General features: G+C 40.0%; 1 pseudogene across 1 annotated transcript in view; it reads right to left on the bottom strand.

Moving 5' to 3' along the window:
• LOC106568923 (roquin-1-like) overlaps positions 1-14,837 on the bottom strand; it is a 43,743-nt pseudogene extending 28,906 nt beyond the window's left edge. Inside the window, exons 1-6 of the transcript XR_006758747.1 lie at positions 14,652-14,837; positions 11,996-12,373; positions 7,635-7,755; positions 4,196-4,435; positions 3,664-3,839; positions 3,140-3,340 (exon numbers count right to left, since the gene is read on the bottom strand). The product of XR_006758747.1 is annotated as a roquin-1-like (transcript). The remainder of the gene's footprint in view (positions 1-3,139; positions 3,341-3,663; positions 3,840-4,195; positions 4,436-7,634; positions 7,756-11,995; positions 12,374-14,651) is intronic.
• Between the last annotated feature and the right edge of the window lie 390 nt (positions 14,838-15,227).

The raw sequence follows: 15,227 nt of genomic DNA, 5'->3' as shown, positions 1-15,227 counted from the left end.
GAGCACTTGTTGGCTGCTTTTCCTTCACTCTGTGGTCCAACTCATCCCAAACCATCTCAATTGGGTTGAGGTTGGGGGATTGTGGAGGTCAGGTCATCTGATGCAGCACTCCATCACTCTCCTTCTTGGTCAAATAGCCCTTACACAGCTTGGAGGTGTGTTTTGGGTTATTGTCCTGTTGAAAAACAAATGATAGTCCCACTAAGCACAAACCGTATGGGATGGCGTATCGCTGCAGAATGCTGCGGTAGCCAGCTGGTTAAGCAAAGCACCCCCACACCTCCTCCTCCATGCTTCACGGTGGGAACCAAAGGACTGGTTTCCACCGGTCTAATGTCCATTGATCGTGTTTCTTGGTCCAAGTATGTCTTCTTATTGGTGTGGTTTCTACGCAGCAATTTGACCATGAAGGCCTGACTTACGCAGTCTCCTCTGAACAGTTGATGTTGAGATGCTTCTGTTACTTGAATTCTGAAGCATTTATTTGGGCTGCAATTTCTGAGGCTGGTAACTCTAATGAACGTATCCTCTGCAGCAGAGGTAACTGTGGGTCTTCCTTTCCTATGGTGGTCCTCATGAGAGGCAGTTTCATCAAAGCGCTTGATGGTTTTAGCGACTGCACTTGAAGAAACTTTCAAAGTTCTTGAAATTTTCCAGATTGACTAACCATGTCTTAAACTAATGATGGACTGTCGTTTCTATTTGATTATTTGAGCCGTCCTTGCCATAATATGGACTTGGTATTTTACCAAATAGGGCTTTCTTCTGTATACCAACTAGAGGTCGACCGATTAATCGGAATGGCCGATTAATTAGGGCCGATTTCACAACAATCGGTAATCGGTATTTTTGGCCACCGATTTTCCGATATATATATATTTTTTTAATTACAACTTTATTTAACTAGGCCAGTCAGATTAAGAACACATTCTTATTTACAATGACGGCCTAGAAACGGGGGTTAACTGCCTTGTTCAGGGGGATTCGTTTTTGCAACCTTCGGTTACCAGTCCAACGCTCTAACCACCTGCCTTACATTGCACTCCACAAGGATTAACAGGCTGACTACCTGTAACGCGAGGGCAGCAAGAAGCAAAGGTAAGTTGCTAGCTAGCATTAGACTTATAAAAAACTATCAATCTTCACATAATCACTAGTTAACTACACATGGTTGATGTATTACTAGTTTATCTAACGTGTCCTGCGTTGCATATGATCGATGCGGTGCCTGTTAATTTTCATTGAATCACAGCCTACTTCGACAAACGGGTGTTGATTTAACAAGCGCATTTGCGAAAAAAGTACTGTCGTTGCACCAATGGACCGAACCATAAACATCAATGCCTAACAGGAATATTTAGACTTAGTCACCCGTTAGATAAAATACGGAACGGTTCCGTATGTCACTGAAAGAAAAAAACTTTTGTTTTCGAGATAGTTTCCAGATTCGACCATATTAATGACCCAAGGCTCGTATTTCTGTGTGTTTATTATATTCTTATTAAGTCTATGATTTGATAGAGCAGTCTGACTGAGCGGTGGTAGGCAGCAGCAGGCTCGTAAGCATTCATTCAAACAGCCCTTCGCTGTGCTACAAGCATTGCGCTGTTTATGACTCAACCTGAGTGGGTATAATTTGTGGAACGTTCCAACAGGAATCTATTCCAAAAACTTCGCAAATAACAAGGTTTCCAAAAAACAACGCATACAAAGTTGTATAGCGGCAGAATAAGATACCGGGTAGGGAGTGGTCTATTTCATTGTGTTTTTCACTCATCACGTTTATTTCGAAAAATGTCTGTCCTCACATGTCTGTTTGCCTATGGACAAACATTAAGAATAAGCTACGTGGTGAGTTGATGTCTATTCGGCAGCTAGTTAGCTAGGTTTGTATGTGTTGCTACTTTGTATGCGTTGTTGGTTGGCAACCTTTTACTTTACCTTCTTTGGAACAGATTCCTGTTGGAACGTTCCACAAATTATACCCACCCCTTCAAGCCTATCAACTCCCAAGATTAGGCTGGTGTAACCGATGTGAAATGGCTAGCTAGTTAGCCGGGTGCACGCTAATAGCGTTTCAAACATCACTCGCTCTGAGACTTGGAGTAGTTTTTTCCCTTCCTCTGCATGGGTAACGCTGCTTCGAGGGTGGCTGTTGTCGATGTGTTCCTGGTATGAGCCCAGGTAGGGGCAAGGAGAGGGACGGAAGCTATACTGTTACACTGGCAATAGTAAAGTGCCTATAAGAACATCCAATAGTCAAAGGTATATGAAATACAAATCGTACAGAGAGAAATAGTCCTATAATTCCTATAATAATATAATAACTACAACCTAAAACTTCTTACCTGGGCATATTGAAGACTCATGTTAAAAGGAACCACTAGCTTTCATATGTTCCCATGTTCTGAGCAAGGCACTTAAACATTAGCTTTCTTACATGGCACATATTGCACTTTTACTTTCTTCTCCAACACTTTGTTTTGCATTATTTAAACCAAATTGAACATGTTTCATTATTTATTTGAGGCTAAATTGATTTTATTGATGTATTATATTAAGTTAAAATAAGTGTTCATTCAGTATTGTTGTAGTTGTCATAAAAAAGAAGAAAAAAACAAATCAGCCGATTAATCGGCATCGGCTTTTTTGGTCCTCCAATAATCGGTATCGGCGTTGAAAAATCATAATCGGTCGACCTCTAACACCAACCCTACCTTGTCACAACACAACTGATTGGCTCAAATGCATTATGAAGGAAAGAAATTCCACAAATGTACTTTTAATAAGGCACACCTGTTAATTGAAATGCATTCCAGGTGACTACGTCATGAAGCTGGTTGAGAGAATGCTAAGAGTGTGCAAAGCCGTCAGGGCAAAGGGTGGCTACTTTGAAGAATCTTAAATATACAATAGGTTTTGATTTTAACACTTTTTTGGTTACTACATGATTCCATACGTGTTATTTCATAGTTTTGAAGACTACACTATTATTCTTCAAAAAAAAAAAAAACATAAAAACACCCTGGAATGAATAGGTGTGTCCAAACTTTTGACTGGTACTGTAGGTGACAGCTACTTCTAGGACTAGTAACAGACCTAAACAGACGCAGACACCTTGTCGAAGACACACAGGTACCTTGTCGATGATGGACTGCATGTGGGACTTGTGTGACTGGTCCCCGTAGAGCAGGGAGGACCACTGGTCAGGGGCGATGCGGAGGCCGCCCTCCATGGCGATCTGGACAATCTGGGAGTCGTGTTCGCGCCGCAGCGCCTCGTACGTCCGGAACTCCTCCTTCAGCTGCATCAGCGACGAGTCCTCGTCCCGCTTGGTCACCTAGACAACCGGAGAGAGGGCTTTAGGTTAGAGTTTCCTAAAAACATTGGGTCAGGATCTACTGATTGGTTATAGATGGTTTAGAGAATTTTAGGGAGGTCATAGCCCAAAACATGTTTGTGAACCACGTGGCCTATGCTGGGTCATATTCATTGGAGCACAGTCTAGCAAACGTTCCAAAACACTATACAAAAGAAAACAAAACAGTGTTTGTTATTGGAGAACGTTAGATAGTACCTCTCCATTTCACTCCGGTTTGTACCAAATGAACAAGAACCAGCTCTTAGAACCGTGTTTGTGTATGTAGGTAGAGTCAGAGCTACCTTAAAGCAGGAGGCCCTGTAAAGGAGTTGCACCACGTGGCCTATGCTGGTTTTGGAGGCCTGGGGGAAGCGTGGCTCCAGCCGCTGGACCACGAACAGCACCAGGACCTTCCTGGACAGGGCCGAGCCGTCCTCCAGAGCCAGCAGCACCAGCTTCAGAGCCTCCTCCTGCATGGCTGGGAGGGAGAACGCATACAAGTGGGTTTAGACCACAAGCACACCCACAGCATTTGAGAAGATATTTGTGCAAGTTTGACAACATACAAACATTTACAGTAGTAAATGTCATTGTATAAGACAGTGTTTCTAACCTATCCTTGGGGACCCCCAGATGTTTCACAAATTTGCTGTCGTCCTGAACTAGCAGTGATTCAACTAGTCAAGAGCTTGAGGATTAGCTCTGGACGATCTGGGAGTTTGCTACGGAATAGATCAACTGGAAAATGGAATGGCTGGGGGTCTCCGAGGAGAAGTTGAGAAATTCTGGTATAGTCAAGGAGGGTGTGTGTGTGTAAACTAGATCTCATCCTACCTGGACCCAAGAACTGGCAGCCCCTGGCCCGGACGGCGGCCCACAAATTGGACGACAATTGCTGGGGGTTTTGGTGCTGCAGGATGAGCTCTGTTACCGTGCGCTCCCCCAGAGACCTTGCTGCCCTCATGGCCCGCACCCGGCCCTCCTCCTCCACCAGCTGACAGTGGACCAGGGTCACCAGCTTCCTCTGCATGGGTCGACTCAGCATACTCAGGGTCGTGCTGCTCAGGCCCACACCTGGTGAGAGACAAAGGGAAGGAGGTTGGGGGGTGGAGAGAGAGACACCATGGAATGGTTTTTTATAAAGAAATATACAGTTGAAGTCAGAAGTTTACATACACCGTAGCCAAATACATTTAAACTCAGTTTCACGATTCCTGACATTTAACCCTAGTAAAAAATGACCTGTCTTAGGTCAGTTAGGATCACCACTTCATATGTATAATCTTTGTAAATGATATAAAAAAAAAAAAACTCAAAAAATAGTTTTTTTTATCAATTTGTATATTTGAGTTTAACCATAATATTTGTTCTGTCTTTTCTGGTGGATTAAACTGAAATTGCAATCAACTTTCTAGGCTTGTTTTACAAATAATGACATTTGAGATTATTTCATATTCAAATAACCAAGAGAGAGAGGTTCTAATCTGAATAAAGGGGAAAAGGCCATTCTTGAACATGGGGTGAGACATTCTTACTAATCTGCTAGAGAACCAGTATGAATTTAAGTATAACTTTTGTATGACTGAAGTCTTTAGATGTCTAATGCTTTAATATTAAAATAATTTCTGCCCTCCAAATTCCTATTCATTATATGAATAGGCCCAAATTAAATGAAATATTTTTTGCTGATTTGTTGTATTTTTTTTTTAACAAGTCGCTAGGTCTAGGCAAGGCCATAAGCACGGTAAATTGGCAGGTAGCCTCGTGGTTAGAGCGTTGGACTAGTAACCGAAAGGTTGCAAGATTGAATCCCCGAGCTGACAAGGTAAAAATCTGTTGTTCTGCCCCTGAACAAGGCAGTTAACCCACTGTTCCTAGGCCGTCATTGAAAATAAGAATTTGTTCTTAACTGACTTGCCTAGTTAAATAAAGGTAAAATAAAAAACTAAAATAAAATGTTTTGTGATCAAATACGTAACAGTGCAATTGGTTGTAATCCAGAGAGATTGGAAAAGTATCTAGATCCTCATGAGGCTGTGGATGGATCCAAATTGTGGATTTAAAAGAAAACATGAATCAGTGTACAATGGCACCTTTGTTTTTAAGACCTGGATTTCTAGGCCCTTGATATTGTTGGATCTGATTTTAATAGCTGACATTTCAATGGCCATAATAAATAGATATGCTGATTGTAGACAACCTTGTTTTACGCCTCTGGACAGTTTAATACTTTGAGAAGTAGCCATTATTTACTACTTTACATATGGGGTTACTATACATAACTTTAACCAATTGTATATGAGAGATTCTCCAAAATGTAAATATTCCAGGCTTTTATATATAAATTACTGTCGTACTTTATCAAAAGCCTTTCCAAAGTCAGCTATAAATACCAGGCCTGGTTTCCTAGATTTTTCATAGTGCTCCATTGTTTCCAGTACTTGTCTTATATTATCTCCAATATATTGTCCATGTAAAAACCCTGTCTGTTTAGGATGAATAATACCCGACAATACCTTTTTAATTCTATGCATATTGCTAGAATTTTTGCATCACAACACTGAAGTGTAAGGGGCCTCCAATTTCTTAAATGGACTATATCTTTATATTTACCACTTGGGTCCTGTTTCAGTAATAATGAAATCATTGTGTATCTGATAATCTACCATTTTTATAGGAGTGGTTAAAATATGCTAATAACGGTCCTCTGAGTAGAACAAAAAAAAGTAAGGTATACCTCCACTGGTATGCCATCCAGCCCTGGAATTTTCCCAGCCTTAAAGGCCTTAATTGCATCAAGAAGTTCCTCCTCTGTAATTTGACCTTCACATGAGTCTTTCTGAACAGCTGTTAATTTTACATTATTAACATTTTTAATAAATCCATACAATTTAACTTGGGTTAGTGGAAATGGAGACAAATGAAAAAATATGCTTAAAGTACTTTGCTTCCTCTTTCAATATATTGTTTGGTGAATCATGGGTGACATTTGTAACAAGTTTCAGTACATTTTTGGCAGCATTTCTATTTTGAAGATGAAAAAAGAATTGTGTATTTTTAACATTTCATCCAGTTCACTTCATTTTTAAAAATGTATTACACTTAATCTTTCTTGAATAAGTTCCTCCATTTCTTTGAGTTTTTCCTATAGTACAGTTTTTATCGCTATCCATCTGTACTGTTAGTCCTTCCATTTCCTTTGTTAATATGGACTCTTTTGACCTAAATTGCTTTGTTTTAAAGATGAGTATTGAATTGCATGGCCTCTAAAAGACACATTTAAAAGTGCCCCATACAATAAGGAGACCTGCTATAAATTATTCTGTCCTGGTTAAAAACAAGTTGTCATCCAATAGGCTATGACTAAATGTCCAATACCCTCGCCCATGTGGAAATTCTCTAAGAATAATATACATGCCAATTATTTGATGGTCCGAACGCATTCTGTCCGCTATCAACACTTTTTTTTCTTCTTTTTTTAAACTTTTGGTGCTAGCAAGAATGACATACGGAAGTAGTCAAGACGACTAGCTTGATTGAGCATCCGCCATGTATATCTCACTAGGTCAGGATATTTAAGCTTCCATATATCCACTAGTTCCAATATATCCATGATAATCGTGATTTCCTTAAGCGCATGATGGTGATATTTTGTAGTGTGATTTGTTTTACTATCCATTGAGATAATCAAAACCATATTATAATCTCCCACCATAATATTAGAGTCTATTATCATAATATATGTTTGTAAACTTACCATTAAAAAGTACCATAATTATTGAGTGTCCATATATGACACCATGATATTTGCATTGCTACTAAGTAAATCTCCAATTGCTAAACCCCCCCCCCCCCCAATCCCAAATTGGATTGTCATCCCAGTGACCGGCAGACCACCCAGATCCCCCCAGAGACCGGAACCAATCCTTCAAAAAGAGCACACAGTGCCACCCACAGGACAGAAGCAGATAAACCGGCAAAAGCATTTCCATCAACCTCACCTCGATTGTATTATATACAGCTATAAAAAAGAGATTCAATCTTGCGTATCTTAATTGCCACAATTAACAAAGAAAATGCGGAATAATGTGGGCAGTTCTAATGCTTAGGATGTTTACCTATGCACCAGGATTGCCATTACAAAAATTACATTTTTGGCAATCAATTTATATTTTAGCAAACAATTATTGTGATTCATGAATTGTTAATTATTTACAATATTGTCATCATTGTCCTGAGTCAGAGTTGGTTGAACACTGTGTATGCGTGTTACCTCTGGTGTTGCTGAGGGGTTTGAGGTAGAGGGCCAGCTCCTCCACACACTGACTGGCCTCCTCATAGTGCTGCGCGTCTTCTGGGCTGGTGATAAGGGCCACCGGCTGGACCTTGGGAACCTGGAATTGACGGGACACACAAGTGGCACAATGGAATATTAATATATGAAAATAAACAATTAAACACGTGTCACATTTAATAGGATGCTGGGAAGTGATTAAATGGGTTAATTTACACAGTCAAATAATCAAACAAAGACCTTTGTTGGTTTATAATATAATTAGATTACGTAATCAATACCGTTGTGTTGGAGCATTGAGTGTGCAGGTTCTACTTTCCCTATACGCAGTGACATATACTGAACAAAAATATAAAACGCAACATGCAACAATTTCAAAGCTTTTACTGAGCTACAGTACATAAGGAAATCAGTCAATTTAAATAAATTCATTAGGCCCTAATCTATGAATTTCACATGACTGAGCAGGGGTGCAGCCATGTATTCAGCCTGGGATGGCATTGCCCCACCCACTTGGCAGCCAGGCCCACCACAGTGATCGTGAGGTGATATAGAGCAGCAGCTGTTGCATCCTGAGGTATCTCTGCATGAAAATACATGATCTGAGTGACTGATAGTTGGTATTCGGCAGTCATAAAAAGTACTTTGAAGAACTACAAAAGAGTGATTGTCAGACAGCAGCTCTATAGAGATTAGATTTCCTAGAAATAATAAAGTAATCAAATAAAACAAATGTAATATACACAACTGCACTGACCACACACCCGCCACCTAAACCCCTTTTTGATCCTGGAAAAACCCTGTAGTTCTTATAACTGTGTCAATGGGCATAGACACGCACTGAGCAGAGAGAATTGACCAAACTTCACAGTTATAGCATCTTTGACACCCTTGGCTGGCTATGTGTTGACACTTCCAGTCAAATTGTATCACAGATTGTCACTCTTAATAGAGGAAACAGTGTGATGACAGCGCGTCTTGGCAGTAATAGTAATGTTACCTGACAGGCCATCTGTCAACTTCACGAATAAATGGATCAATATCTGCCACACCCCTCTGCATCAGAACAATGTCCTTTCACATCGACAACATAAGCGATCCCACAACACTACCATGCCATCACCACGCCTCAAAAAACAATCCAATAAAAAAATCGAGACGCCCTGATGAGTAACATCCCAAACAGAAACTGCCTTTTGTGATTTAATATATAGTCAGGTTTCCATTGACCCAGGTTTATTCGACAAAAGCAATCTGTAATGGAAACGGCAGATATAGAATACATTTTCTAAAGGAGAGACATTTATCAATCAAATGTATTTATAAAGCCCTTTTTACATCAGCAGATGTCACAAAGTGCTATACAGAAACCCAGCCTGAAACCCTAAACAGCAAGCAACGCAGATGTAGAAGCACGTGGCTAGGAAGAACTCCCTAGAAAGGAAGGAACTTGCCAGTCCTCTTCTGGCTTTGCTGGGTGGAGATTATAAGAGTACATGGCCATTTAAGGCCAGATTGTTCAAGATATTCAAACGTTCATAGATGACCAGCAGGTTCAAATAATAATCAGTGGTTGTAGACTAGAGGGTGCAACAGGTCAGTACCTCAGGAGTAAATGTCAGTTGGCTTTTTATAGCCGAGCATTCAGAAGTCGATACAGCAGGTGCGGTAGAGAGAGTCGAAAACAGCAGGACCGGGACAAGTTAGCACGTCTGGTGATCAGGTCAGGGTTCCCTAGCAACAGGCAGAACAGTTGAAACTGGAGCAGCAGCACAACCAGGTGGACAGCCAGGAGTCAAGGGTGGATTTTTCTTTTGTTAAACTTTATTTGCGACAAATAGTTTTTCTTATAAATGTTAATTGCCAAATAGGTTTGGAAGCTCCACTCCACATTTAATTTGAAATACCCACTGCTTGCAAAATCTATTTTAACTATATAAAAATATATATATTTGCAGGACAAGGATTGTCCTGACTTTCAAGAATGCCTGAATTGCTTCAGCTTGCTTTCTGGTTGGCTGGCAAGTCTCACCATCAAATTATTTCAGATCTACAGGAGTGCAAGTTTCACCATGGCACGGACCGTGGTGATACTATTAGAATTATTATTAGAATACGGCAAATAAGTAAATTATTGCATTCTATCCATGCTGGGTTTCACAGACTACCTGAGGTGAGATGGCATACAGGCTGTTACCAATTTATTAATGCACAATTTGCCTAAATGGGTAATGGAAACCCTTCAACCACAATTTTTATGTAGTTTTATTTTTTTTAAAATATTTTTTAATAGGTGTGATGTCATTACATCCAGGTGTTTTTAAAATCGACAAGATAGTTAAATGGTAACGCACCCTTGTGGGCAATTATCACATCTATTTTCTTTGTGAACTTCCTAAATGTTGACGACAACAACAACAAAACAATCACTGGACAAGTTAATAGAAAACATAGGTAGTGAACTGAATAGGCTATTACTCTCAGACCATCTCTGACACACCTTTAAGTAGGGATGGGCATTTGACATTTTTTGACTGTTCTGAGTACTCACACGATTGTCTGTTCTGAGTACTCACACGATTGTCTGTCCCCCCGAGTACTTGAATGAAAAAAAGTATCTATTTTAGAACACAAGGTCCGCACTGGAAAAAAAATGGCGTGCATTTATCTGTATACCAACGGGGCGCAACATGCCTAATTTTTCAGAACATTACAGATAAATCCTAATTGTTAAATTGACCCATATATATATATATATATATATATATATATATATATATATATATATATATATATATATATATATATATATATATATATATATATATATATATATCAATAACAAAACGGTGCCATTTAAGATTAATTTACTGAAACCGTATCAACTGGTTATATTATAGCGTGGAACGCAATCTTCAAAAAAAGGCACTAACCTCAGCAGTGCTCTTGCTTTTCGCCTTATGTTTGGAATCAAAAGGACTATGTAATGCTAGCTTAAGTAATTCAATATGAGCTGAAATCACATTTCCCCATACATTTTCAGTTAATAAAAACAAGTGCCATTTGAGAATCATTAATTGAAACTGTAATGAGCTGTGTTACCTGCTCGGCTCTGGCAGGGTCAAGGCAGTCCTTTGCGGTGGCAAAAGATGTGATGCGAGATTTCTGCTACTTGTCCCCCTCTGAGAACGTTTCTTTGTGCTTGATAAGCATATGATTTCTTATGGAACTAGATGTGCTGTGATAGGAGAGCTTGATATTGCATAGTTTGCATTGCACATGGGTTTCATCAGTTTGATCAAAATACCTTGCTTCCAAACCTCACTGCGTTTGGCCACCATGCTGATAGTGCCCAGTTCGCGCTATGCGCCTGAAACAGACACCCCACAGTCAATCAGAAGCACTTGACATAAAATAGTTATTTCGATTTTTGAATCTTAAATAAGTTGTACGGTGATAGTTAATCCCGCTCTGAAAATATAACAGGTTTTAAATGTCAATGTCACGTGCACAAGTAAGGTGACATTTCTTGCAGGCTCTAAATCCAACAACGCAGTAATTAATAGCAATGCAGAACTAAAAATAAGATAAAGTAGAACAAAACCACACAATAAAAATAAGAACGAGAAAGTAAGAAGCTATATACAGGTTCAGTTCCAGTACCATATTTACAATGTGCAGGGATACTGGAGTGAGAGAGGTAGATATGTATAGGGATAAGGTGACTAGGCATCAGGGTGTATAATGAACAGTGTAGCAGGAGCGTAAATGAAGATTGTATGTGAGTGTGTGTGCGCAGTCAGTATAAATGTGTGTGGATATTATGTGTGTGTTGGTGTGTCAGTGTGTGGGAATGTGTATTGGGTAGAGCAGGAGTTCCGAAATAAATCTGACAAATAGTATTGCAGTATTTAAAGAAAAACGTGATCTCTGGGTTAAAGATAGAGTTGAGACGTACGTTCGAGTACTCATGCCCATCCCTACCTTTAAGGCGATCAGGTACATACACCACAACTACTGACCAGAAAGATCTCTGAACAACACAGATCACAAATAACTCCCCATTAGCTAGGTCTTCCTCTTATCATTAACTACTCTGTTTCTTCACCCTAAACATCAACAATCAGCTCCTAACTATCACATCTGATGGATTAATCTTCAATACTATTCTGTTGGTAGAATTCCCATGATCCTGTATCCCTAACCCTAGAGACCTTGGCACCTCATCTGAAATACAAAAGGGGGAACACTGTGGTGGGACAGCGCAAAGAACAGATTCTAACTGAATTGAGCCACCCCCCTCCAACCCTGACGCCCCTCTCCCAGGTCTTACGACTCACCTGTCCCCCCACCAGCTGCAGCAGGGCTGTGTTGACGGGCAGCTGCTCGATGTCAGTGGCGATGGCCGTCTGGTCGAAGGGGCAGGCCTTGCGGTGCAGCTTGTTCAGGCACATCTTGCAGACTGTGTGGCCACAGCCCAGCGAAATGGGCCGCCGCACCGTCTCCTCGAACGTCTGAGTGCAAATGGGACACAGCAGGAACTCTGTCCATTGTGGGGCTTGCACGGGCATGGCTGGGCAGCGTGTGTAGGGGTTGGGTGGGTGTGTGTGCAAGTGGTAAAAAAATATTGGAAGATTCCACTGGAATCAAGATTTTTCTTCCGAACTCAATTGTTCTTCAAATGTCACACATCGTGGATGCGCATTACGTCACAAATCCTGAAAGAGAAGGAAAACAATCATAGTGGGTTAAAAGCAATTAATTATATATACACTAGAAGACAAATAGGGGGCGCTGTGTTGAAGTCACCATCTTGGCACGCCGCCATTGTAGCTATAGAAATCCATTTATTAATGTCTACATTCGTTTTTGGACACATTTATTATATTAGACACCTTAATGAATAATTTGAAATATATGTGAGCTAAATATAAAACTACAAAATGAAAACATTTATAAAATCATTCGATAAAGTAGAATTTTTTGAGACTGCTAATGTTACTGTCCCCACTACAACAACAAAAATACATGTAATTTTCTCCTTGAAACATGTAATTGAAATACTGTAGAATTCCATTCATTCCTATAAAGGACTGCTCCTACTGGGAAGAGCCATTATGGCTAAACGGTGGCTTCACAGCCTATCCATTGCCAATACATAGCATCTGCAATCCAGGGTTTACAGAGAGAAATAGTAATGGCGTCTTTTTGTAGGCACTAACACCGCCATGGTTCGTTGGACAAAGCCTATGAGGAAAATTAATCCCATTTTTTGGATAAACGCTGAAAATAAGGTCTGTGGTAAACACAAGCTTAGGAAAACTTTAAACATTTGATTATGAGAATCTTTATCAGCTAACGTTCCTTGTGAATTTTTAAGAATTCATGTTGTAAGAAAAAGCACATAAAGGCTTCATAATTCATAAAGGTTATGTTAACCGACTGCTATAATCTCATAGCACAAAACGTATAAAATCTCCTAAACCTGTGTTAACCTCTAACCTTATTTTCGGCATTTAGTCCAAAACCTTATTATTTCCCCCATATCGATGTTTTTAACTAACCAAAGGTAACTCATTTCCGGGTTTTAGGACTACAAACTGGCGAACTCTATATACATCATTGGTTAAAAGCCTGTGGGTTATATTGTGTTGACAGTGACTCTTGCACAATGTAACATTAGCCGAGCCAATTACCTTGATACAACAGATGACTCAAACCGTCATTGTTAACATTTATGGCTGGCAATAAAATAACGTTGGACAAATCCATTGGCCAGTGTCCTGTTAGCTGACAGAAACGTTAACGTCTAGCTAACTATATTTTCATTAAAATAATACCAGGCACAATATGAACAGCTTCAATGAACACGCCTAGAGAATAGATTCTGGTTAGCTGCACAAGGCAAGTCAGTTCAATACCGCTGCCTTACAAATTCAAAATGGCTAGGTAAAAAGACAATCCACCACCGGCAAGCTGAATAGTTAGTAACGTTAGCATGATTGCCATCCAGCAGTGTCGTCTTTAGTTAACCAGCCAACTACCTGATTAAACCTGTTCTAGGTGGTTCAATAATTTTCAAAGCGCCAGAAAATTCAGCCATCAGATACATAATGAATGGCTGGCCACCCAGACGGGCAAATAACAGATCAAAACAACGACTGACGTTGTTAGCCTATGGCCTGGCTAGCTAGTGGACAAAGACGAAGAGGCGACGAAGCTAGCTACTTATGCTGCTTGAACTAACGTAGCTAGTTAGCCAACTTATGCTGCGCAGAATTAGCTACTAACAATTTCAGCCTGCAAGATTAGGTACAGCTTCCATATATTCATGCGTTTTATTTCAAATACCAATTGGTTAAACACGCAACACAACACGTCTAGCTAGCTTTATGGCAAGTCGCTAAATAGTTGAGTTAAATTCGAGCGACAATTAGCTAAAGTTAGCTAACTGGCTACTATATATGGTAAACAACCTTCGATATCTAGCTAACGTTAGATGCTTTCATGACTGAAATGAAAACAAAAACGCATGAAACGAATGTAGTTAACGAAACTAGGTAAGTTAGCTAGCTGTTAACAAACTAGCCACATTAACATTACAAGTAAAACAAATAGCTAACTACAAGGGAAATAGGTCCTAGCTAGATAACGTAAAGCCTTTTCATGTGGCAACAGCTAAAATTGTGTTAGCTAAGCTAGCTAGATTTAACACTACTGTTTTACTATATTATACGTCTAGTTAACTGAATATTACAGATTTAGGTAGCTATCGTTGTGTGGCAATGCAATTACTAAACCAGATTGCAGAATGTTGTTGGCAAGTAAATTGCAATTAGCCAGTTAACATACTGCTACGTAGTTAGCGAGCTGAGTGGAATACTAGCTCCCAGTCATGCCAGCTGGCTAGGCTAGCTCAGAAACAAGGCGTCGTTAACTAACATGTATTGTTTACTGTTCATAACATTTTAGCGTTTACATGCACAAATTACTCACTCATTCCAAAACACTTGGAAGACTTTTATCTGTCTTTAGAAAAATCTTGTGTTATTTTATCGATCGCCATGTCGACTATGCAGCTTGGCTGCTGCCGAAGTTTGAGGGTGTCAACTGAGTGTCTGGCTTGTTAGCTAACATTGGAGTTGGACGAAGAGCGACTGCACCCCCGGTTGGTGGGAGAATGCCAGTGCACAGGAAACATGTCGGGCAGCATCGCCATCTGTCAGGTCTTGTGTATATGGCCAGACAGGAAGCGGTAGCGGCCCATGTCGGTGGAAAATATGTGTCCCTCCAAGTAGGTGGCGTTTTTCGCCTACCAAGCAATGCTTTTTTTTGTATGGAGATCAATGAGAGTGTCGAATTTGGTCCAAAAAAAGGAATGGGTTATTTGCTATTTGCTATTTGGTTTATTTGATTGAATAGACGTTTCTTAATGCTGGTTGTTACGAGTGTACTGATATAAGTAAGACACGTGACATCCCGGCAACTCTGAGAAAAACATATTTATTTCAGAGTTGTCACGGCATGGCTATTTATATTCATGACTGAGACCAGTAGCATAGTACGCCTCTC

The sequence above is a fragment of the Salmo salar genome, chromosome ssa14, assembly GCF_905237065.1.
Source record: "Salmo salar chromosome ssa14, Ssal_v3.1, whole genome shotgun sequence".
Classification (NCBI taxonomy): Eukaryota; Metazoa; Chordata; class Actinopteri; order Salmoniformes; family Salmonidae; genus Salmo; species Salmo salar.
Note: the sequence above shows the minus strand (reverse complement) of the source record. Positions and strands in the feature narration are given on the sequence as shown.